At 38.3% G+C, this 22,995-nt stretch overlaps 3 long non-coding RNA genes across 3 annotated transcripts; all 3 read left to right on the forward strand.

The window, feature by feature from the left end:
- Positions 1–10,085: 10,085 nt before the first annotated feature.
- On the forward strand, positions 10,086–11,063 carry LOC134630242 (uncharacterized). Its single transcript, XR_010094262.1, has 3 exons — positions 10,086–10,217; positions 10,359–10,434; positions 11,001–11,063. It is a non-coding gene; the product is annotated as an uncharacterized LOC134630242 (long non-coding RNA).
- A 13-nt stretch (positions 11,064–11,076) lies between these two features.
- LOC134630243 (uncharacterized) lies at positions 11,077–11,978 on the forward strand. Its single transcript, XR_010094263.1, has 3 exons — positions 11,077–11,251; positions 11,715–11,771; positions 11,958–11,978. It is a non-coding gene; the product is annotated as an uncharacterized LOC134630243 (long non-coding RNA).
- Positions 11,979–13,782: 1,804 nt separating this feature from the next.
- Positions 13,783–14,743, forward strand: LOC134630244 (uncharacterized). Its single transcript, XR_010094264.2, has 4 exons — positions 13,783–13,802; positions 13,885–14,025; positions 14,518–14,641; positions 14,713–14,743. It is a non-coding gene; the product is annotated as an uncharacterized LOC134630244 (long non-coding RNA).
- The last annotated feature ends 8,252 nt before the right edge of the window (positions 14,744–22,995 follow it).

Raw genomic sequence — 22,995 nt, forward strand, 5'->3', positions numbered from 1 at the left:
AACTACAGAAGCAATAACCAGGCGACAGCTAGGACTGATGCCTCGCTGGCTGAGGATCTAAATCGTTTCTTCGCCCGCTTTGAGACGACCAGGCCCTCAGCTGTCACACCACTTCCACCCGCCCCCAGCACCGGCACACTAACACTTAGGGAGCATCAAGTGAGGTGTGTTCTAAGGTCAGTGAATCCCAGGAAGGCGGCAGGTCCTGATGGAATACATGGAAAGGTTCTCAGAGCATGTGCTGACGAACTGACCGGAGTCTTCACAAATATCTTCAACCTTTCCTTGTCATTAAACACCGTCCCGCCCTGCCTCAAAACCTCCACCATCATCCCCATCGCCAAAAAGACAGCTGTGGTCAGCCCAAATGACTACAGGCCTGTTGCACTTACGCCTGTAGTGATGAAGTGCTTTGAGAGACTGGTCTGTCAGCACATCAGGGCCAGTCTGCCTCCCACTTTGGACCCCCACCAATTTGCCTACAGGACAAATCGATCCACCGAGGACGCTATCACCATAGCGCTCCACACTGCGCTGAGTCACCTGGAGCACAGAGGAAGCTATGTGAGAATGCTCTTTCTGGACTTCAGCTCAGCATTCAATCATATCATCCCGGAGATCCTGGTCCAGAAACTGTCTCACCTGGGACTCTCCACCCCCATCTGCCTCTGGATCAAGGACTTCCTGACAAATAGACCACAGTCTGTCAGACTCGGCCCACACCTGTCCAGCACCATCACACTCAGCACCGGGTCTCCACAAGGATGTGTTCTGAGTCCCCTCCTGTTTACACTCTACACATCCGACTGCTCCCCTACCCATCTCTCAAACACCATCATAAAGTTTGCGGACGACACCACCGTGGTTGGGCTCATCTCAAGGGGGGATGAGTCGGACTACAGAGATGAGGTCAACAGACTGACTGAGTGGTGCTCAGTTAATAACCTCCAACTGAACACCACAAAAACTAAAGAACTCATCTTGGACTTCAGGAAGGGCAGAGCAGACCCGGCCCCACTGTACATTCACGGGAGCTGTGTGGAGAGGGTACACTCCATGAGGTTTCTGGGCGTGCAGATCTCTGATGATCTCTCCTGGTCTGCAAATACCACGGCGGTGGTAAAAAAGGCCCAGCAGCGTCTCCACTTTCTGAGAGTGCTCAGGAGGAACAACCTGGAGGAGAGGCTGCTGGTGACATTCTACAGAGCCACCATAGAGAGCATCCTAACGTACAGCATAACAACATGGTATGCAGGGTGCTCAGCTGCAGACAGGAAAGCACTGCAGAGGGTCATCAACACAGCCCAGAAGATCACCGGCTGCTCTCTGCCCAGCCTGGAGGTCATTGCAAACTCTCGGTACCTCAGCAGAGCTGGCAATATCATCAAGGACCTTTCTCACCCCAGCAACCAAGTGTTTGAACTATTACCATCAGGCCGACGGTACAGGTCACATAAAACCAGGACAAACAGATTCAGGGATAGCTTCTTTCCCAGAGCTATCACCATAGTAAATAAGCACAAAAACAACTGAAACTGCTTAGCTACTCCATACTGTCACCGTCAATTATTATGCTGCTATTCTTACTGTCATTATATTAATGCTGCCATCCTGTATATATTGTACCTACTATTGTTTGTTTTATTGCACCTTTTATATTTTACATTTATATTTATTATTGTATTTTTGCACCAAGGGAGTGGCACTCCAATTTCGTTGTACCCTGTACAATGACAATAAAGGCTATTCTATTCTATTCTATTCTATTCTATATATTTCTAGTTAGAGAAATTTAAGAGGCTTATCCCTCAAAACTGTAAATACAAAAAAAGTTGCACAAAATAGTTTCCAACCACAAGAAATTTATTTTGAGTGTCTTCATAGTTTTATGTTTGAGATACACTAATTTTTATATACTACAGGAAAAATGAAAATAAATAAATGCAAATTTGCAAAAACACAGCATGTGCATCAAAATAAACTATTTCCAACAGTGTAATTTGACTTCTAAGCATCCCAGAAACGGTACAGAAGAGCATAAACTCAAACACGACTTTTAAAAAACCAACATAGACTTTGAAGCTAAAAAACTACATTTTCCGCGAAATGACGTCACTTCCGGTTTCGGACGGGTAATGGCGGACATGCGATAGTCCCTGACTTATATTCCAACGTAGGAAGTGTTATGAACAGCTGATCGGATTGGCAAAGCGTGTTTCTAGAATATTGTTTTTGTTGCTGCAAGTCTGGAATATTATGTTTTTGTTGCTGGAAGTCTGGGATATTATGTTTTTGTTGCTGGAAGTGCTTTTTATGCAATTTTTGCATATGTGGAAGAAAACAGTGACCTAGGGCAAGCTAATGGAATAAGATGTAAGTACAACTCCTCCGGTTTCATATGCAAAAAAATTTATTGCGCTACCTCACGTGGTTCCAGTTCTACAGGGATTTAAAAATAGTTAGGCAAAACGGAGTGTGCCTGCTCCGACCGGTTATAAAGGGTTAATGATATATTTTATATAATAATTTATAAAATTAGGGTTAGAAACGATAGAAACGATAGAAGACAAATGGCACGATAGACGCTTTTCTATCGTCCACACGATATATATCGTCATATCGCCCAGCACTACTTAGATTCATTGCAAATGTAACAAAACACATACAGTCCAGTCCTCAGTTTCTTAACGAAGTTGTTGTTTTTCATTCGACAGATGCCTTAAGATAAACCCCGACAAGGGATCCAAAGTGGAGTGGAACACGTCTAAGAAAAACCTTGCAGTCAATCCAAAGGTTCTGATGTTGATCGCCAAAATTGCGGACTATGAGTGGAGAGCATAAAAAGTTCTTATTTTTATCCTGAGGATAACCTTATCTGTTGTTCAGTAGCACTGGTCTCTGGTTCATGGTCAATGTCAACAGCACAGGTGGCCCGCTTGATAGGGGAAAAGTGAAATATAGGCTGCAAATCCTATTCACATTTAGCTAGCATTAGTGCTAGCCAGTTGGTATGTTACTGTCTGCTGACAGGCTCTCTGTCACTCTGTCCTGCTTTAGGTGTAGCATTGTCTTAAGTATTATCTTCATCTCAGTTCATTGTAATAGGCTATACATTGACACTTGTGGTGCTTGCTCTGCAAACACAGTCCCATTCGTACAGTTATTTTGGTAAAAGTTTGTGTTAAAGTGACAACTTACAACATATCAATACTTATCATTTAAGTATAATCAGCATAACAATGAGGCTTTTGTTTTACTCAAGTTGTTCTTTGCATATGATTACTTTGCAAATTTCTCCAAGGGAACCCAAATGGCCAGCAGCAGCCCTGAATGTGAGACTTTCAGAAAGCTAGAGCTACTTCTAAACCTGCAGGTTATGTGCCTCAAATATACCCCTTTTCGTTGCTCCAGATGTGGGGAGGCAGATGAACGTTCGAGGTGGCATCGTCCCCTTCTTTTGTGCTCAAATGTGCGTTTGCATTACATTCTTTTTTCTACGTGCCTTTGTTTATGCATAAGTGTTAGTTGTTCTTGGATTGTTCCAAGAAGGGTTATCTTTTTGTCAATAAAATCCATGTTGATTGAAACAATGTCTCATGTCTTATAAGTAAAATAAACATCTACAAACTGCTCATACACAACATATGATCAAGAATTAACATAATCTTGATGTAATTATAATCAGGGGTTTTGTTTAATAAGAGTTCTTTGGGTGTTTTGTGACAGATAAAACCCACAATCTTACAGGGAGCACACTTAATTCAAACTGAGAGTCCAGTAAATATACAGGAAATTTATGTTAAATTACACTTAAAATCTAAATTTACATGTGATATTATGTAAAATTAACAGTGAATTGTAATTTTAAAGCCAATATCTAGTTTTTTGACATGTTTTGAAAGATAAATCAAATTATTTTGTGCTGTATAATGTAGTATTACATCAAATATGTTGTTGCTCCTCTAAGACTCAGGCAGTGTAAACCCAAGGCCAGCCCTTGGCTAACTGATTTTACTCGAGCCATTAGAAGAGACTGTAGGAGATGTGAAAGACGATGGAAAAAGGACAGGCTGTACGTCTCTCTGGAAGCTCTTAAGACGAGCTGGAAAGCTTACCAGAGGGCAGTAAAGACCGCCAAAAACTCCTATTTTTCACAACTTATTGCTGCTAATTCACATAACCCTCGTGTTCTGTATAATACCATTAATTCTGTACTGAATGCAGAGGATCATGTTCTTTTGCAATCTTCTGACGTTATGTGTAATAAGTTTCTTAATTTCTTTGTGGATAAGGTTTCTAGTTTGAGACCCTCCACTTTATCTTCTGTTGGCCCGGCTGTGCATGTTCCCTGTTTAAATTTGCTTATTGCTTTCCAACCAATTGTTCTACCTGAACTAGAGAAGCTTGTGTTAACTGCTAACCTGTGTGGTTCTACGAATGATGTCGTTCATCCCCATTTTCTGAAAGAGGTGTTTCCTACTGTTGGACCACATATTCTGAACATAATCAATACCAGCCTCTTGTCAGGTCAAGTACCAAGTGAGTTTAAGCATGCAGTTGTTCATCCCTTACTTAAGAAGCCAGGCTCAGATATTTCAGTAATGTCAAATTTTAGACCCATCTCTAAACTTCCTTTTCTGAGTAAGATCTTGGAAAAGGTTGTTCACACTCAGCTGATGGATTATCTAAACAACTTTCAAATGCTTGAAGTTTTTCAGTCCGGCTTTAGGCCATTTCATAGCACAGAGACAGCTCTCATAAAGGTTATGAATGATATTCTGGTAGCGACAGACTGTGGTAAACATGTAGTGCTTATACTACTAGATATGACTGCTGCATTTGACACAGTGGATCACGACCTGCTGATCTCTTGATTACAGCATTGTGTGGGCATTTCTGGCTTGGCACTCCTGTGGATAAAATCATATCTCTCAAACAGGAGCTTCTGTGTTAAGTTGGGCTCATCATCGTCCTCTGTGGCCCCTCTGTCATGGGGTGTACCACAGGGATCTATTCTTGGGCCATTACTGTTTTCATTGTATCTCCTGCCACTGGGTGCGATCTTTCGTAAACACAATGTTTCATTTCATCTATATGCTGATGATTGCCAGCTCTATTTTCCTTTCAGTCATTCTGATAGCTCCCCAATTAGACTCCTGCTTGATTGCCTTAGTGATGTTAAGTCATGGATGGCTCAAAACTTTTTAAATTTTAATGAACGTAAAACAGAAGCAGTTGTGTTTGGCCCGAATTGTTCCTCTGATATCCCTGATGTTGACCTTGCTGCTCTGACCCCTCACCTGAAGAGCTCGATTACCAATCTTGGGTTAAAAATCGACTCTGCACTTACCTTTGATGGCCACGTGAATGGGGTGGTGAAATCGTCATTCTATCACCTCAGGCATCTGTCGAAGGTTAAACCTTTTCTTTCAAGGCGTGACTTGGAGACTGTCATCCACGCTTTTATAACCTCACGCTTGGATTATTGTAACTCCCTTTTAATAGGGGTTGGACTGGGCACTCTGACACGCCTGCAACTAGTACAGAATGCTGCGGCACGGTTTTTATCTGGTAAATGGAAATTTGAGCACATTACTCTGGTCCTGGTCTCCCTGCACTGGCTTCCAATTGAATTTTGGATTCATTTTAAAGTTCTTTTATTGGTTTTTAAATCTTTAAATGGTCTGGCACCTGCATATATGTCTGATTTGCTGAAGCCCTATGTCCCCACTCGTTTGCTCCGGTCAGCTGAGCAGCTGTTGCTCTCAGTCCCCAAATCACGGCTGAAACTGAGAGGAGACCGACCTTTCTCTATTGTGGCTCCTAAGCTTTGGAATAATCTTCCTCTTCACATTAGGCAATCGACATCAGTGCTGGTTTTTAAATCCAGATTGAAAACGCATTTTTATTCACTGGCTTTTGACTCAGTGGTTGAGTGACTTGTATTTACTTATATTTTATTGTTTTCGCTATGTTTATTATTTTATCGTATTTATTATTCTTATGGCATGTATTATGTTTCTATTGTTCAGCACTTTGGTCAGCCTTGTGTGTTTTTAAAGTGCTATATAAATAAACGATGATGATGATGAAATATAATTGAATATACAACTTTTTTACATCAAATAATGTTATTTAACCCAACTGTTAACTGGATATTTCTGTAAATTTAAGCATTATTATGCATATTGCCACATTCATTGACCTTGTTTATAGGTAATTTCCTATAACCTCACTTCCGGTTGAGTGAACGCTGGCGCGACTTGCTGCCGCTACTCACTGCTATCTCTGTTGCTCGGATTCTTGTCCTGTTCCTGTCTCTGTCCGGCCCACCGGTGTCTCTGTCCGGCTGTTCCTGTCCGTGATGTGGCCTCTCAGGATCTATGCACTGTCTGTGTGGGTCTGGATCTTTATGTCATCGATCTACCGACTGGGCACTGGGCTCCATCAGTATACAGCTGATGAGCTCCTCCGGCTCCGCTTCTCCCTGGCTGCCCCACCGCTGGCTGCTCTTCATCTCCACACGGACATTGCCTTCCTCCTTCGCCGAAAGTACGTCCATCGGGGCTCCCGTCGGTATTTCCATCAGGATAATTCCAAGCCAATTCAGTCCTTCTGGTCCACCTCTGGTCACTCTCAACAGAACCCCGGCAGGTCCGTTGACCACAATGTTTTGGCTAACCTGCCTAGGTCGGCCAACACTCTCATCCAGTCTGACAGTACTTCCGTCAACTTCGGCCTGCTTAATATCCGTTCGCTTACGAACAAAGGACATCTCATCCAGGATCTCCTAACAGACCGTAAGTTTGACTTTTTCTGCTTGACTGAGACATGGCAACAGCCCAATGACTTTTCGCAACTCAACGACTCCACCCCCCCGGGGTTTGTTTACACCTGCCAACCTCGCGAGTCCGGTCGTGGTGGTGGCCTCGCGGTAATTTATCGCGAGAACTGGAAAATCTCGCCACTGTCGGTCCCTACCTACAGCTCCTTTGAATCTGTTGTTTGCCAACTTTCAGGACCTGCTCCAACTGTCATAGCTGTCATTTACCGCCCCCCAAAATTTAATTCTGTTTTTATAAGTGACTTTGCTGATCTGCTGACCAACCTAGCTACTGTTTCCCCTAATATAATATTGCTGGGTGACTTCAACGTCCACGTGGATAACTGTGATCATCCTCTTACCAAGGACCTTTTATCCTGCTTTGATAGCTTCAGCCTTAAACAATACATAAACTTCCCTACCCACACTAAGGGCCATACTTTGGACCTAGTCTGTTGTTCTGGACTTACCCCCATCTCGGATCATCTACTTCTCTCCTTTAATGTTCACATGACTTTCTCTATAATTAACAATCCTCGTATTATTTCTTTCCGGAATATCAAGAATATAAATCTTGATATCCTTTCTTCTGCTCTCTCTAGCTGCTTGTCTCCTAACAATTTGGCTATTCAAGACGATCTAGTATTTTATTATAATCATAGCCTTAGTAGTATTTTGAATTCTCTTGCTCCACAAAAAACCAGAACTGTACTCTTTTCTCGCTCTGCACCCTGGTACACACCTGAACTCCGACTATTGAAAGCTAAAGGTCGACGGCTTGAACGTCTTTATAAGAAAACTGGCCTTACTATTCATAAGGATATGTTTAATAACCATGTTCTGTTTTATCAGGAATGTATCAGTCAAACCAAATCTGCCTATTATTCTACCATTGTCTGTTCAAGTGAGAACTCCACCAAGACCCTATTCTCATTATTCAACTCCTTTAACAGGCCACCTGATTCTCTGCCCGCTCATCTCTATTCATCTAACTTCTGCGACTCTCTAATATGGAGGACCACAAGAACCACGCGCATCGAAATAAAAATTTCTGTGCTTTAATAATGAATTGTAGAATAAATTCTGCAATTGTAAATTCATTTTTGAATTCCAATTTAATAAACTGCATTTCAAAATCCTTTTTCCAATTGCATTTCAAAATCCTTTTTCCAATTGCACTTTAATTATGGGCTCAAAATGTGGTCATAAATATTTTGTACTTGTAAATCAGTTTTGTATGTGTAAAAAAAATTTGTCTGTGCGTAAAAAAGATTTGTATGTGTAAAAAAAATTTGTGTGTGTGTAAAAAAGATTTGTATGTGTAAAAAAAATTTGTCTGTGTGTAAAAAAGATTTGTATGTGTAAAAAAAATTTGTGTGTGCGTAAAAAAGATTTGTATGTGTAAAAAAAATTTGTCTGTGCGTAAAAAAGATTTGTATGTGTAAAACGAATTTGTGTGTGCGTAAAAAAGATTTGTATGTGTAAAAAAGATTTGTCTGTGCGTAAAAAAGATTTGTGTGTGGACTTAGCCAAAAAACCCCTGCAAGCTACAAGTGCGAATTTTGACCCTATTTTTCTTCCTTTAAGCTGATTGGTCAATGTCATGTCAATCACAAATTAAACAATCCAATCAGAGAACAGATGGGTTTGGCTGTGGGGGGGATGCTTTACGGACCTTCAGGTCCTGGAAGGGTAACACAGTTTGAAGATGGAGGACGGCGGTGGCGCTTCTGCGGCGCAGGTAAGCTTTAATTTATGGTTTACTGGAACAAGCTAATTGTCCAGACATATATTTTTGAATATCATGTTCGGTTACTACACTGTAATTTTTCACGGTGCCAAAAGCTAGCTTAAAAAGGGCTCTCAACATTAGCCCTAGTGTTGCATGTGTTCAAATAGTCTCCTGTGTGGCACGGTCTGAAAACATCAGCATCCTGGAGAATTATGTGTTTGGATTTAAGTTTAATCCCGATGAGATGTCGTTTTGGTAATAATTGGAACTGAAATGCTCTGACTTGACCTTAGCACTGCTCCCAGGTCACCCCCGAGTTTGTGTTAGAGTAATACTACAGTAATTACAGTATACAACAACTTTCAGCAGCTACTGAAAGTTAGGGGACCTAGCTTAACTTTCAGTAGCTGCTAACGCGTTAACGAGCAAACCGCGCTAACGTGTTACACTGCGCTTAACGCTTAACGGTTAACGTCATTACCGCTGACAGTACAAATATATGTGTGTGTATAAAGTATTTGATTTCAATTTTCTTCTACTACTGTAACTATGGCTTAACAAGCTTCCTTAGTGTTCTTTTAAACTCTCACTCATGACTATTAGTTATACTGTTAACTATTTTAATATTAGGTTATTAAGAAAATAGGGAATAGGGATATATCAGGAAACCATATAGTATTGTTTAAATGAAGATGCAGATGTTCAATAACATATAAATATATTTTCAACAGGAGCCAAAGACTGCAATAGAGAAGGCTATACTGAATCTTGTGGGAATTCTGTCAACTTCCCAGTCTGATATTAGGAGTGGAACTGCAACCACATCTGTTACAGCGACAGTGCCTCAGCAAACCCCAAGAGTGAGCACCCAAATAGAAATGCAAAGGTAAAAAGAAAAAGAAATTTGCCAGTAATGCTACTCCTCTCTATTTATTTATTTATTTTTTTGGGGGGGTGTTATGGAACAGTAATCTAAGATATTCAGCAAAGTAGAAGCCCAGATAATTATGTTTGTATTTCAGTTGTTCATATTTTTAATATTCTTTTCCCTGTATTCTGGAGAAGACACAACATCTGTACTGACAAGGATATAATGAATACTGGATTCAAGCAACCCATTGGTTTTGAGTTACTCTTTGTTTTTGGTTTAAAAATATAATTTAAAAATAGGCTTTAACCTGGCATGCACAAAAGTAAAATGCTGCATCCATGATTTGTCTCTATTGTGTGTTCAGCTTTTACTCTTACTCTCTTTTATGCAAGTCATCTTTTTATTTAAACAACCTGCTCTGCAAATTACCTATGTACTTGGATCCTCCTTAAACATCATTATGACATTTCACCTTAACAGTAATGCAGTACTTTTCCAATCAGATGAGTAGTCTTGCTTTAATTTGGAAGAAATTGGCAAAGTGTTTAACGCCTCAAATGTATAATCTTATTTACAGGTCATTTCCAGCAATGTTTCAAAGAAGGCAATCCAAAGGAAAGAGGCCTTTCCCAGCTCCTAGTAATGTCATACATGCAGTTCGCAACCTTCAGTTGCAATTCTGTCTTTTGCCTGATTCCACGACAAAAACCCCAAAGAATGAAATACGGCTTCTTCAAGCTGGACTTGGAAGGCGAACTCTCAGCATAGCTGACAATGCTGATCATGAAGAAGTACTTTTCTCAATTTTAGATGCCTTTATCTTGTCAAAAAAATCTAATTTTAAACTTCAAAATTAAAATTTAAAAATGTTACAATGTGACTTGACAAACTAATCATGAGGAAATGTTTGATTTCTTTTAACCCTAATTTAGATTACTGTAGCTCTGCATGAAGAGTATCCGAAGATGAAGGCCCTAACTGGTGGATGGCTCTTGTATAAAGCAGGAGGTAAGTCATTTTAACTCCCCGACTTTGTATCTGAGTTAATAGAAGACATTTACTTAGAGCCAAAAGCATCCGGATAAGTTTTAGAAGAAGCTTTTGTGTCTAATTAAAACATTTCTAACACTTCTTCCGAGAATAACTTATGGAACACTGATATGGCTTTTATTATTTAGTTTTCAAATTTGTAGGCATGGACTTTTTTTTTAGATTAACTCACTTTTTTTTGCGCATTGTGATTGAAAAGCAATAAAGGCATAAGATGCACATCAATATACTTCCATTGTTTACAGGTATAACATCAACAGTACAGCACCACTTAATAAAAAAAACTTGAATATTCGGAATATAGTTATGAATGAAATATTGTTTTGGTCTAGTGATTCATTTAACATTTTAAGCATTGTTTAAAAATGAAAAGTATAGGTTGCTACAAGGTACTTTTTAAAGACATTGCTATACAAGAGTAGTGTTCCATAATGTTATGGATTTATTTGTACTTTATCATCTCAACTTTTAGAACATTGCTGTATTGCGAATGCGTTTTACTTGGTTTTTGTTCCATATTCTAGGTGGTAGCGGACAGAGAAATCTCTCTCTAGTATCTCAGGGAACACAAGGCTACACAGCCAAGACACTCAAGATGGCCACCAACAATGGAAAAAATACACTTTATATTGTCCCTCTCCAAGAAAAAATTGATACTACACCTCTTCCACATGATGCTGCAGAATTCAGCAAAATGCCGAAGTCTCAGTGCAAGACCTGTGGTGTGACTATGCCTCTTCAGCTACTTGTTTGTCACGTAGAAAACTGTGTACAAGTAAGCCAAATTCAACAGTAAAACAAACATTGCTACCACCTTTGCTAAAAACTAAAACTTTTTAAGTTGTATTCTTTTTACTACTTTCAAAATGGAAGGACAGAATATTATGCTTTACCCAAGACTACTTTGGGTGAATTTCCAGAGTCAATGTATGTGCTGAAATCAGTCGTAAGTTTTGCTCTAAATGTCTGTGAAGTTTCTCAGTCATCCCAGTCATTGTAGTGTAAAGAGTTTGGAAAGAAAACATCTGGACTTCTATAAGTTTCCTTGAAGATGTGCCACCTCTCATCTGAGAAGCTTCTTCGTTTCTTTAGAGCAATTGATGGAGAGTCCAAAACTTTATGCCCTATTGGAGTGTCCCCATGAGGGACGTTGATCCCCTAGTTTGCTCTAAATGACAAATCGTGAGCAGCATGTACCTACCATAAATGTGTAATGTAACATTATATTCCTTTACCAGGAAGCTGCGTGTGAAAGCATGACTGACCAGGCACATCAGAATGAAGTCCAATTGGAGGTGAGTTCCCAGATATATGTAACATTGTAATACAAACAAAAAACAAAAAAACAAAATTCCAAGCAGATCTTTATTCAACTGTTTCGTTATTTGCTAATTACCTGTGGCATTCTGTGCTAGATTTGGACTATTCATTTTTGCTTGGACTAAAACAAATACACTTTTTAATTGCAATATCCTCTTCAGCCTTCTTGTCCTGTTTGTGGAATTCGTTATCCTCCAGATGACTTGGTCTTGCATGCCAGTACATGTGGTGATAGGTAAGTTCATTTTAGTTGGACAACACTACACAAATGCCATGTGTAGCACATTTATAGTTGCTCTTGCTTCTGTCTTTGCATCATGTCATAGCAGGGGCTCATCCTTACCTAACCTGTTCATCTTCTATGATCATGTTGACCGGATGGATGAGCTTTTATCAGTGTTCATCCTGGCATTTTGACAATATACTTTTGCTTCTTTAGAGTGCATTGTTTAGGTGACCTTGTCTTTTATTGACAGTATTTCTGCATCTATCTATCTATCTATCTATCTATCTAGATCGGTGTATATATGTTTAAAACTGATCTTTTTTTTTTTCTTTTGCACCACTTTGGGTAAAGTGAAGTGGATGAGCTGCATCACACAGCACATGAAGTCAGAGACACACTTCTCAATTTTGCTGCTGAGATGAACACTGACAACCCAGCCAACAATAAGGAAGGTACTTTTCATACCAAATGTCAGAGTATATTTAAAATTCCAAATTGACGTGCTTATCAGAAAGTGTGCTGGGCCTTAATTTTTTGGCTTACTGGGTTTACAGTACAAAATGTTATTTTTGCATACAATGTACTTTATCTTTTAGTAGAACAGTGGAAAAAGGCCAGTGATCCCCAAGATGCTGCAGTTTTGTTTAAGAGGCATCTCTTAAAGGAAAAGGAGGAGAACCCCACAATCACAGCTATTATTGACATTCGACAAGATCAAACATCCCAAAGCCGAGAGATCATTGCTTTCTACAAAAGACCACAGATTGATTGGGCAGGACCTTTTCGTTGTTCTTTACAAGGTAATGCTTATGGTGAAGCATAGATTCAGTTAGTTTCTTTAAAGGCTGTTTAACATTCCAACTTGGTAAATGAGAATTTTCCATTAAAGGGTGCTGTAAAGCAGTTTGTAACTTTACTTGTGTTGTTGTTTTTTTCTTTTTCCCAATTTTAAAATAGGTGACACAGCTGTTGGCACTGGGGTCCAGAGGCATTTTTTCAGCATGGCAATGCTAAAGTTGCAACATGGCTTTAACATCCATAGCGGTATGTTTCTATATCCTTTTCTTAATTAATGTGAGATGATTTTTCTAAATAATCCATCGAAAAATTTACTCCAGAAATAAAAAAATAAAAAAAAGATACCATTGAAGTATTTACATCATGTTTGAAACTTCATTAATCAACTACTTACGTCAATAGATAAAGCTATAGCATTTTTATTTTGCTTGTACTGTTCTTCTCCAGGTGCAGCCAACATGACCCTTCTCTTTGAGGGACAAGAGAACCATCTAGTGCCTTCTACTTCTCAGATTTTGGCAGACAGTGACTTATTTGTGGTAGCAGGCAGAATGATTGGGCATTCATTTTTGAATGATGGGCCACGATTGCATGGCCTCAGCAAGGCTATTATTCACATGTTGGTCCATGCTGATAGAGACACTGTCACTGTCCAGCTCGATGATGTGCCAGATCTAGATATTCGTTCTACAATTTGCATGGTGAATACTAATTTACTTCAAGCCTTAGTGAAATCATAATTTAAATTAACTCATTTTTATATAAATGTAAATCCCCCCCCCCCCAAGAAAATGCAGATTTTTTAGGCAATATATTTGCAACATACTAAAATGGAATTTTTCTCCTCTATAAGCTTGATAGTAATAAACACCTCACTGAGCAGCAGAAGGATGACATTAACAATTTGGCCATTTCCTGGGACTTGCCACCCGTCAGTGCAGAAAACCGCAGATGGATGTTCGAACAGCTTCTCCATCATGCAGTAAAATTGCCCTTTAAAAATTGTTTTTAGATTGTCATCACCTAAGCACATATAATGTGGTTATTTTTAATTATTGTTTTAGGTGATAGGCCGAACTAAAAGGCAGACAAAACACATCAGAAAAGGTCTGAAGGACACCGGATTGTTGACTATGCTTCAACAAAGACCTGACACAGCCTCAGTGGTCTTTCCCCAGCATGAAGACAGCATTCTTACTGCACAGGTATTTCAATGCATTTCTAAGATGCCGACTACAGTGACAAGGCTAGATGGCATGACAGTTAATGCTGCTTTTAGGGGAGGCTGTAGCTCAGGAGGTAGAGCAGGTCATCTACTGATCAGCAGTTAAGATCCCTGGCTCCCCACTCTGTATGAATGTTTGGTAGGAAGTATTGAAAATAAGAATGTGATTGGGAGAATGATAATTGTTGTAGAAAAAACTTTGAAGAGTCTGGGAGAGTAGAAAAGTAAGAATCACTCCTTTTACCATTATACGTTAAGTGAGACAAAATGATTGATTGATAATACTTTATTCATCCTGAGGGAAATTCTTTTAAAGGCTGCCAGATAATCCAGTGCCATCATGAGCACCCATAGAATACACCATATATAAATGCCAAGTGTCGGAAAAAAGTCCCTTCACAAATTTAACATGTAAAAAAACTGTTTTTAAGGCAGTTGCATTCTTAAGTGTGTCTCTGAAATCTCGTTTTAGGCTGTTCTTAGCCACATTGTTTGGCCAGGAGATGAGGGCGATGATGAAGACGATGATGATCCACCTTACCCACTAAGCATCCAAATGCAAACAGTGGGATTTCTGAAGACCTACATTGAAACAGGCAAGTGTAATTGCATTGTGATTCAAAATTTGAATCTAATTTGATTTCTAATGCATTGATTATTTTTACAGCCACTCCATTCCAGCTCAGCTAGCTGATGAGGTTTTGGGTCGGGTGGGAAATTCCGACTGGTACCATGAAGGTTGAAGTAGTCAAAGCAGACTACCTCATATCCTCTACATGTTTTGGAACGTTGCGTGTGCCTGGGCACTTCCACGAGTACAATGTATTTTCCAAACATGTTGATGATTGCATTGCAACTTGTGCCACAGGTTTTGGCCTTATTTAAAAGCAATTTGTAGACACTGGATGTCGAATAAACTTTACCATGCTTGAAAAATGTTTTACATAGCCAAAAGTTTCACTGTTACTTAAGCTTATTGATTTTTTTGGAATATTGTTATGCGAGTTTAAATATAAAAATTAAAGTTACAGTTCCCACCATTAATTTTTATATTTGAAGTTAAGGAACTAATGACTGTGTTATTTAGGGTTGTTTTGTTAACTTAAAGTCATTGTCATGCATCCAATTCACATCATCTCTTTGTTTGAAGCAGTTTCTTAGATTACAAGAGGTGAAAAAAGTAGATTAATACTAAAGCTGTATTAAATGTTACACACAGTCCAATGCTGTTGAATATAATGTTAATAAAAATCTGCCACACTGTCAGCTGTGGTTAAGCTATTTAATTACCGCATGCAGGACAGCTAACACACATCAAAACATTACAGTTCTACAGTCATGAGAGTTTTTGTCACTTTCAAGCTGTTATGAATAAAGTCAAGTTTTGAGCTATGAACATTGGATGATAATTTTCCTGATTATTTTTGAGGTTGTTTGAAATCATTTTGTAAATCAAAGGAAATATGCTTGAACACCCCAAATTAAAATCCAGAAGTTGTCAAGGACATGGATTTGGAGCAGCAGTTATTGGACTTAAATACAAGTTACATTCTAGACTGGTCGCCACTCCATCAAAGTTAAGAAAAACAATTCTTGTCAGACTGTAAATAAAGTAGATTAATTGAATATTGCCTTTACAATTAAATAAAAATAGAAATGAGCAAGAATAGGCATGATGGTACCTTAACAAAATTTTATTGAAGCTATTATTAAACAAAGGATTTACATGAGAACAGAAAGCATTTATCATGTTACCTTTGCATTAACTGACAGATTATCAGGAAAATATAACTGTAAACTCATCAAACACAAAATGCATTAACATTAAAAACTGAAAATAAACATTGATGCAGACTTTTAGTAACTGTCCTTGGATACAAAAACTGATAATTCAACATAATGTAAACATCTGTTAGGGCATCTTATTTTCAACCATCACTCTAGATAAAGCTATAAATCCTGCCTGTTCTCAAGAATGCCTTCCACATACTGGACAAGGGAACTGTAAATGTCAGCCCCATAGGACATAGAGGGTTCCATGGGATTGAAAAGGTGTCTCACTCTTTCCAAATCCTCACTGTCAAGTGGAGACACAAGTTCTGGAAGGTGAATACCAGTTTGGTCCAAGTCTGCAATGTCCACATCTGGATACTCTGCCTGAAATTAGACGCCATCAATTCAGGAAGTCTTTAAAATACATGCTTTATTAATTTTGTCAATGATATACTTTTTTTTTTTTTTTTTCAAAAAAGCGATTTGAAGAATTTAGAGATGTGTAATCATACCACAATACTTTCAGGAGGATTGACTGGATTCTGAGTCTTTCCAATCTCCCATAGTTGGTTTGGGGTGTAGTTCCGCTCTGTCCTAAGAGAGTGATTGTTCCAGCCTTCAATAAACGTCTCCAAATCTGCTTGGATTCGTGGCAAAAACACATACTTTGCACAAAAAAGGTCAGTACAGTTTGTTGGATCCAAGCGTCTGTCTTCCTCAAGTCTGTGAAGAAGATCGTAGTAGATGTTGGTGACAACATTCCAAACGTCACGCCACAGGCGCTCTATCCTTTAAAACAAAACAAAAACAAACAAACATTTCTTTAAAAAAAAAATCACTATACAGTGACATTCATCCTCATAAAATGACATAATTTCCAAGCATTCTGTGCAAACAAAATGTTATGGGAACTTGTTATAATTTGAAGTAACAGTAATTCAGTTTTAAACGTAATTTTGTTAATAACACATTCAATAATTAACGCCAGAATACTACACCTGGCAATCAAAAATATGTTTTTGTTGTAAATTAGGAATACCTTTGGTTATGCACGCTTTTGCCAGACATAAAGCTTCCTCTACCACAGCCCCGAACTTCAAACATGTATCGAGCAATGTCAACATTCTCAACTCCTTGGTCTCCCCTCACTCTAGAAATATGAAAAACAAAGGACACAGAAATTACAGAGAATCACATTTTCGCAATATTTTAAAGTTAATCATTTAAAGAAAAATGTGAATGTTTTATATTCAACTGTATAATATTTTTAGGGCTCTTTGAGCTCTTATGCAGAGCTATATTTGTAAATATTTTCCCCAAAAGTACAATGCACAACTAGCAATGTTAACTTGCAAAGTCAGTGAAATGGTTGTTCTGTCACAGTCTGGCTGAGCAGCTTACTGTGTGAAGTATGAATAGTGGACCCAAGTGCAGACAAAAATGGAATGTGGAACAAAACTTGAATGTTAACAGAAAGCAAGCCGTTTCTTAAGGCTGGTAAAAACTATACAAAACAAAAGGCAGACATGAAGCTAAACTGGGCAGACTAAAGATAAACATAAAAACCAAAACATGAAACTCGCCGTGGATACAAAGATACCTGAAACCTGGAGCGTAGAAGCAGAGACACATGGAAACATGGCACAAACGACAACAGACAACATGACAAAGAATGAACAGAAACACACAGACTAAATACACACAAGTGTGATTAGAGAAAATGAAAACACATGGGAAACAGCTGACACTAATTTGACATATTCGTCCATATCTATCTGATCTTCTACATTTGTACTACATTTGTACTCCCCCACTCATACACTTCGCTCTTCTTCAGCTTCCCTTCTGTCTGTTCCACATGCTTGCCTAACTACAATGGGACTCAGAGCCTTTAGTTGTTCTGTCCCAAGACTTTAGATGTACCTCCACAAGATCTCCGGACCACAAACTCTTTCACCACTTTTAAGTCACTACTCAAAACCCATCTATTCAGAATTGCATACACCTGATTCTGTATTAGTCCATTTTAACTTGCTCAACTTTTTTCTTCTTTAACTTAGGAAGGTGTAACCCTTGTAAAACGGTGTTATAAAACGTATTATTATCATTATTATTATTATTGTAGTATTTCTCTGCAAATAGAATACAAATGATAGGAAAATTCAATCATTTCCAGACAGCAAGCATGTGTGTCAGGCACGAATGTGTATTCAAAATTGAAGTGAGACTGATTTAAGCCTCTATAATCTAATGTGAACAGCAAGTTTTTTTGCATTATACCTCGATGGAAATCCATGCTTCTGTACAGCCTCAAGGAAGAACGTCAGTGCTGTAGAAGCCTTGTTGTTGTTAGCTGCTTTCAAGTACAAGATCTGAAAATAAAGAGACATTAATGAAGTACTATTACTAGCATCACATTTTCTGCTATTTTAGTGAAGAATGCAAACCTTCCTTGAGAAGCCACCAACACCACCAAACATCACAAGTCCATATCTGTAAAGAGACAAAGACACAGCCCCTAAGACTTCAGCCACTGAGTATAATTAATTAATTGCATTTTTCAACAATAATCAAATATAAAACATTACAAGTTAGGACTTGTCAAATTTGAAAGTGGATCGCACATTTCTACAAGCATGCAAAGGCTGGTGAACTTCTCTTAATCTGTTAGAATGTAGAGAATATATATATATATATATATATGTATATATATTACTGCTAACTTGGCAGGCAGTAAAGTAATGGGGTAATGTAAAATACAGTGTTTGCATATGCATGAATGAGTTAAATATTAATGGGCCCAAATGTGCCCTATGACTATTGATTGAATGAATGCTTTATTGGCCATATGCAGGTTTCCCCACAGAGGAATAGGACCCCCCCCCCCCCCCCCCCCCCCCCCCGACTTACACACACAACATAGACAACACATGGGAGTACAGGTCGGAGATCGGCAGCGTTACAGAGAAAAACACTGAAAAAGTACACAACAATGGGTAAGGTACAAGAGGAAAAAAAGAGACCTCTGCTCATGCTGGGCACCTATGGGAGGACAGCATGAGAACAGGAAACAAAAAAACTCCTCTGCACAGATAGCACATAAATATCCACAGTACAACATATGTAGCACGTGACAAGCCACTATTGAGTTATGTTAAACTTACCTAATTAACTTATGGTTGGTGTCAATGTGGAGCAGTGACAGAGGACCAGGAACACTGTATGTCCTTCTAACAACACATCCAAGATTTGCCATCCTTTCAAGGATTCCAGCACTGTCAACACGACGCATGGAATCCCATACTCTGTTCCACTGCACCCTGTGGCCCAGTGCCCTGAGGCGTCCTTTAACCATTCTGTAGCCTAAAAAGACATCCCATAGTGAAACAATTACAACAGCACATTGGAAGGCACTTATAATACAGTAAATCAAACTACTAACTAATCATGACATTCAGCTAGTGTTATTCATGTAAATATGAAAGGTTGCTAGCAAGAAAAATAAAATAGAATCTTATTACAAGCATTATTTTTCACATGAATAACTAACCCAGATCTTTCGATTCCTGTTTTATGGCTGCAATTAAGTTGTCAAGTTCATCATCTGATAGCGAGCTGTAGGTTGCCGTTATTGAGAGGCCCCACTCTTTCATTCTTCGTCGGACTGTTTTCTGCGATATGCCCAAAAGCTTGGAGATACAAGGAACGGAGAGGTCCATCTTTATTAGATCTTTGAGGTGGTCTTTAGAAACATAGAGCTTTGCCCTCCCCCGTTCACCAGCTGAGCTGTCAACAACAATGGCAGACCTTCTTGTATCCATATTGGAATGGATGAGGCAGATGAGGTGGTGAAGAGCTTCAACTACCTAAAAAATGGTTGCATTAAAATATTTAGTTGGATGAAATCCTAGAATTTAGTTTTACCATGTTAGTAACATTATTCTTATCCCCAATCTTTATATTGAAACACAGAACAAAATTTCATCTTGGATTTAACAAAGCAATGGATGACAGGTTTATTTGTATAGCATAATTACTAAACTGTAAAATTAACATCATAAGATACATAAGAATGGCATATATTGAAACGATTTTTAAAGGTAACCAAAACTAAATCAAATAAGCCTACCAGTGATGGAACATTAATATGAGCAGAAAGAGAACAGACTAGAGTTGATGCGTTCACGCAGAGGAACTCAATATGATCAAGGTCCAAGGGCTGCTGTTGGTAGGACTGCACCAGCCTATTTTGAAGGTTTTGGAAAACATGTCTTCCTAAAGCCAACTGAAAGAAGAAAAAGATTATGGAATTACTGATATCATATGAAGTGCATTGAAGGAACAATGAAATGTCAAACTGCGTAAAACTCAATAAAACCAAATAATATTCTCATGAAAATCTTTTTATTTTGATTAACTTTGTAATATAGTAAAGAAACTGAATTGCATTAAAAAATATTTTTAAATATGTTCTATCCTGTGCCACCTTGCTGTATTCAAAAAATTCAGACAACATTACTTTAATAATGAAAAAAAATGAACCCACCAAAGAGTCACAGGGACATCCCAGGTTCTCTGTTCTGGAGGGAGATAGACCAAGGTCCACTTGATTTACAGTCACCTGTTAAGTAAACAATCAGACAATTTTCAAAGATTTACACGTTTCTCTATGGATGTATCATACACTCTCCTATTTAAGAAGGGTTCTCTCTGAAGTACCCCGTGGACGTTCCCATGATGACACAGATGACCCACAAATTTAGTATAGCACACTTCAAAACACATAACCCGATGAAGAAAGACTTTAAAAGTCCCTAAACACATTTGACATCTGTTAGGTTTGAACATTTATTTACAAGTTTACAAAATTATTAATTATTATAAGGCTGTTTCATTATTTTTTTAAGATGTACACAATGCAAATGTGCTCATAAGCATGTTGGCACTCCATGTTTGAAGGTTGAGAGCGTCATTCAGCGCTGTATTTGAAATATTGCAGGGACACATAGAGTGCAGAGGGGTTTTTTGCAGCATGCTTACAAACACACAATAATAGTTAGATTAGTCTCTGGGTTAGGGAGTCTGAACAAAATGGGTGAACTGGGCCTTAGAATCAGCATCTGTTTTTATTGTCACAGTATATAAGCTGTAAAGCCCGTTTCAGCATTATCCTTTTTGGGAAGCTGGTTCACATAAAAGTCTGGCACTATAAACTTGTAATTTCAACTGCTGAAGCAAATTCAATCTTTTTAAATCTTTTTCTCCTGAATTCCTTCTTAAATTTTTGAACACGACACATCCAGCAAAGCAAATATCAACAGACATTAGCTTACTGACACCAGACAGACACTGCACTACAGTTACTACAGAAGCATTCTTGGTCAATCTGGTACTGTATGACAGAGTATTTCTTAATGTCACTGCCTATAAGCTGTCATAAATCCCAAAACGCTCACTGAAGCTAGGTCCCCTAACTTTCAGTAGCTGCTGAAAGTTGTTGTATACTGTAATTACTGTAGTATTACTCTAACACAAACTCTGGGGTGACCTGGGAGCAGTGCTAAGGTCAAGTCAGAGCATTTCAGTTCCAATTATTACCAAAACGACATCTCATCGGGATTAAACTTAAATCCAAACACATAATTCTCCAGGATGCTGATGTTTTCAGACCGTGCCACACAGGAGACTATTTGAACACATGCAACACTAGGGCTAATGTTGAGAGCCCTTTTTAAGCTAGCTTTTGGCACTGTGAAAAATTACAGTGTAGTAACCGAACATGATATTCAAAAATATATGTCTGGACAATTAGCTTGTTCCAGTAAACCATAAATTAAAGCTTACCTGCGCCGCAGAAGCGCCACCGCCGTCCTCCATCTTCAAACTGTGTTACCCTTCCAGGACCTGAAGGTCCGTAAAGCATCCCCCCCGACAGCCAAACCCATCTGTTCTCTGATTGGATTGTTTAATTTGTGATTGACATGACATTGACCAATCAGCTTAAAGGAAGAAAAATAGGGTCAAAATTCGCACTTGTAGCTTGCAGGGGTTTTTTGGCTAAGTCCACACACAAATCTTTTTTACGCACAGACAAATCTTTTTTACACATACAAATCTTTTTTACGCACACACAAATTCGTTTTACACATACAAATCTTTTTTACGCACAGACAAATTTTTTTTACACATACAAATCTTTTTTACGCACACACAAATTTTTTTTACACATACAAATCTTTTCTACACACACACAAATTTTTTTTACACATACAAATCTTTTTTACGCACAGACAAATTTTTTTTACACATACAAATCTTTTTTACACACACACAAATTTTTTTTACACATACAAATCTTTTCTACACACACACAAATTTTTTTTACACATACAAATCTTTTTTACGCACAGACAAATTTTTTTTACACATACAAAACTGATTTACAAGTACAAAATATTTATGACCACATTTTGAGCCCATATTTAATAAACTGCATTTTCAAATCCTTTTTTCAGTTGCGCTTTAATAAACTGCAGTTCAAAATCCTTTTTCCACCTGCAATTTAATAAACTGCAGTTCAAAATCCTTTTTCCACCTGCAATTTAATAAACTGCAGTTCAAAATCCTTTTTCCACTTGCAATTTAATAAACTGCAGTTCAAAATCCATTTCCCTTTCCTGTTCGCTCCGGGATTAGCTGCTGGATTAGCTCCTGGATTAGCTGCTGGTATGGAGGACCACAAGAGCCACGCGCATCGAAATAAAAAATTCTGTGCTTAATTTTAATAAACTGATTTTTAAAATGTTTTTCAGTCTTCATTTCAAAAAACATTTTCGAATTCCACTTTAATAAAAACATTTTCGAATTGCACTTTAATAAACTGCATTTCAAAAACCTTTTTCGAATTGCACTTTAATAAACTGCATTTCAAAAAACATTTTCGAATTGCACTTTAATAAACTGCATTTCAAAAACCTTTTTCGAATTGCACTTTAATAAACTGCATTTCAAAATCCATTTCCCTTTCCTGTTCGCTCAGGGATTAACATGTGGATTAGCAGTTGGATTAGCAGTTGGATTAACAACTTCATTTTAAAAATCCTGCTGCTATTCAAATTAGCCACACCGTGGGATGTAAGGAGCTCTCTGATTGGTTGGTCAGACACAGGCTGTCTGC

Source organism: Pelmatolapia mariae, linkage group LG7 (assembly GCF_036321145.2).
Source record: "Pelmatolapia mariae isolate MD_Pm_ZW linkage group LG7, Pm_UMD_F_2, whole genome shotgun sequence".
In the NCBI taxonomy this organism is placed as follows: domain Eukaryota; kingdom Metazoa; phylum Chordata; class Actinopteri; order Cichliformes; family Cichlidae; genus Pelmatolapia; species Pelmatolapia mariae.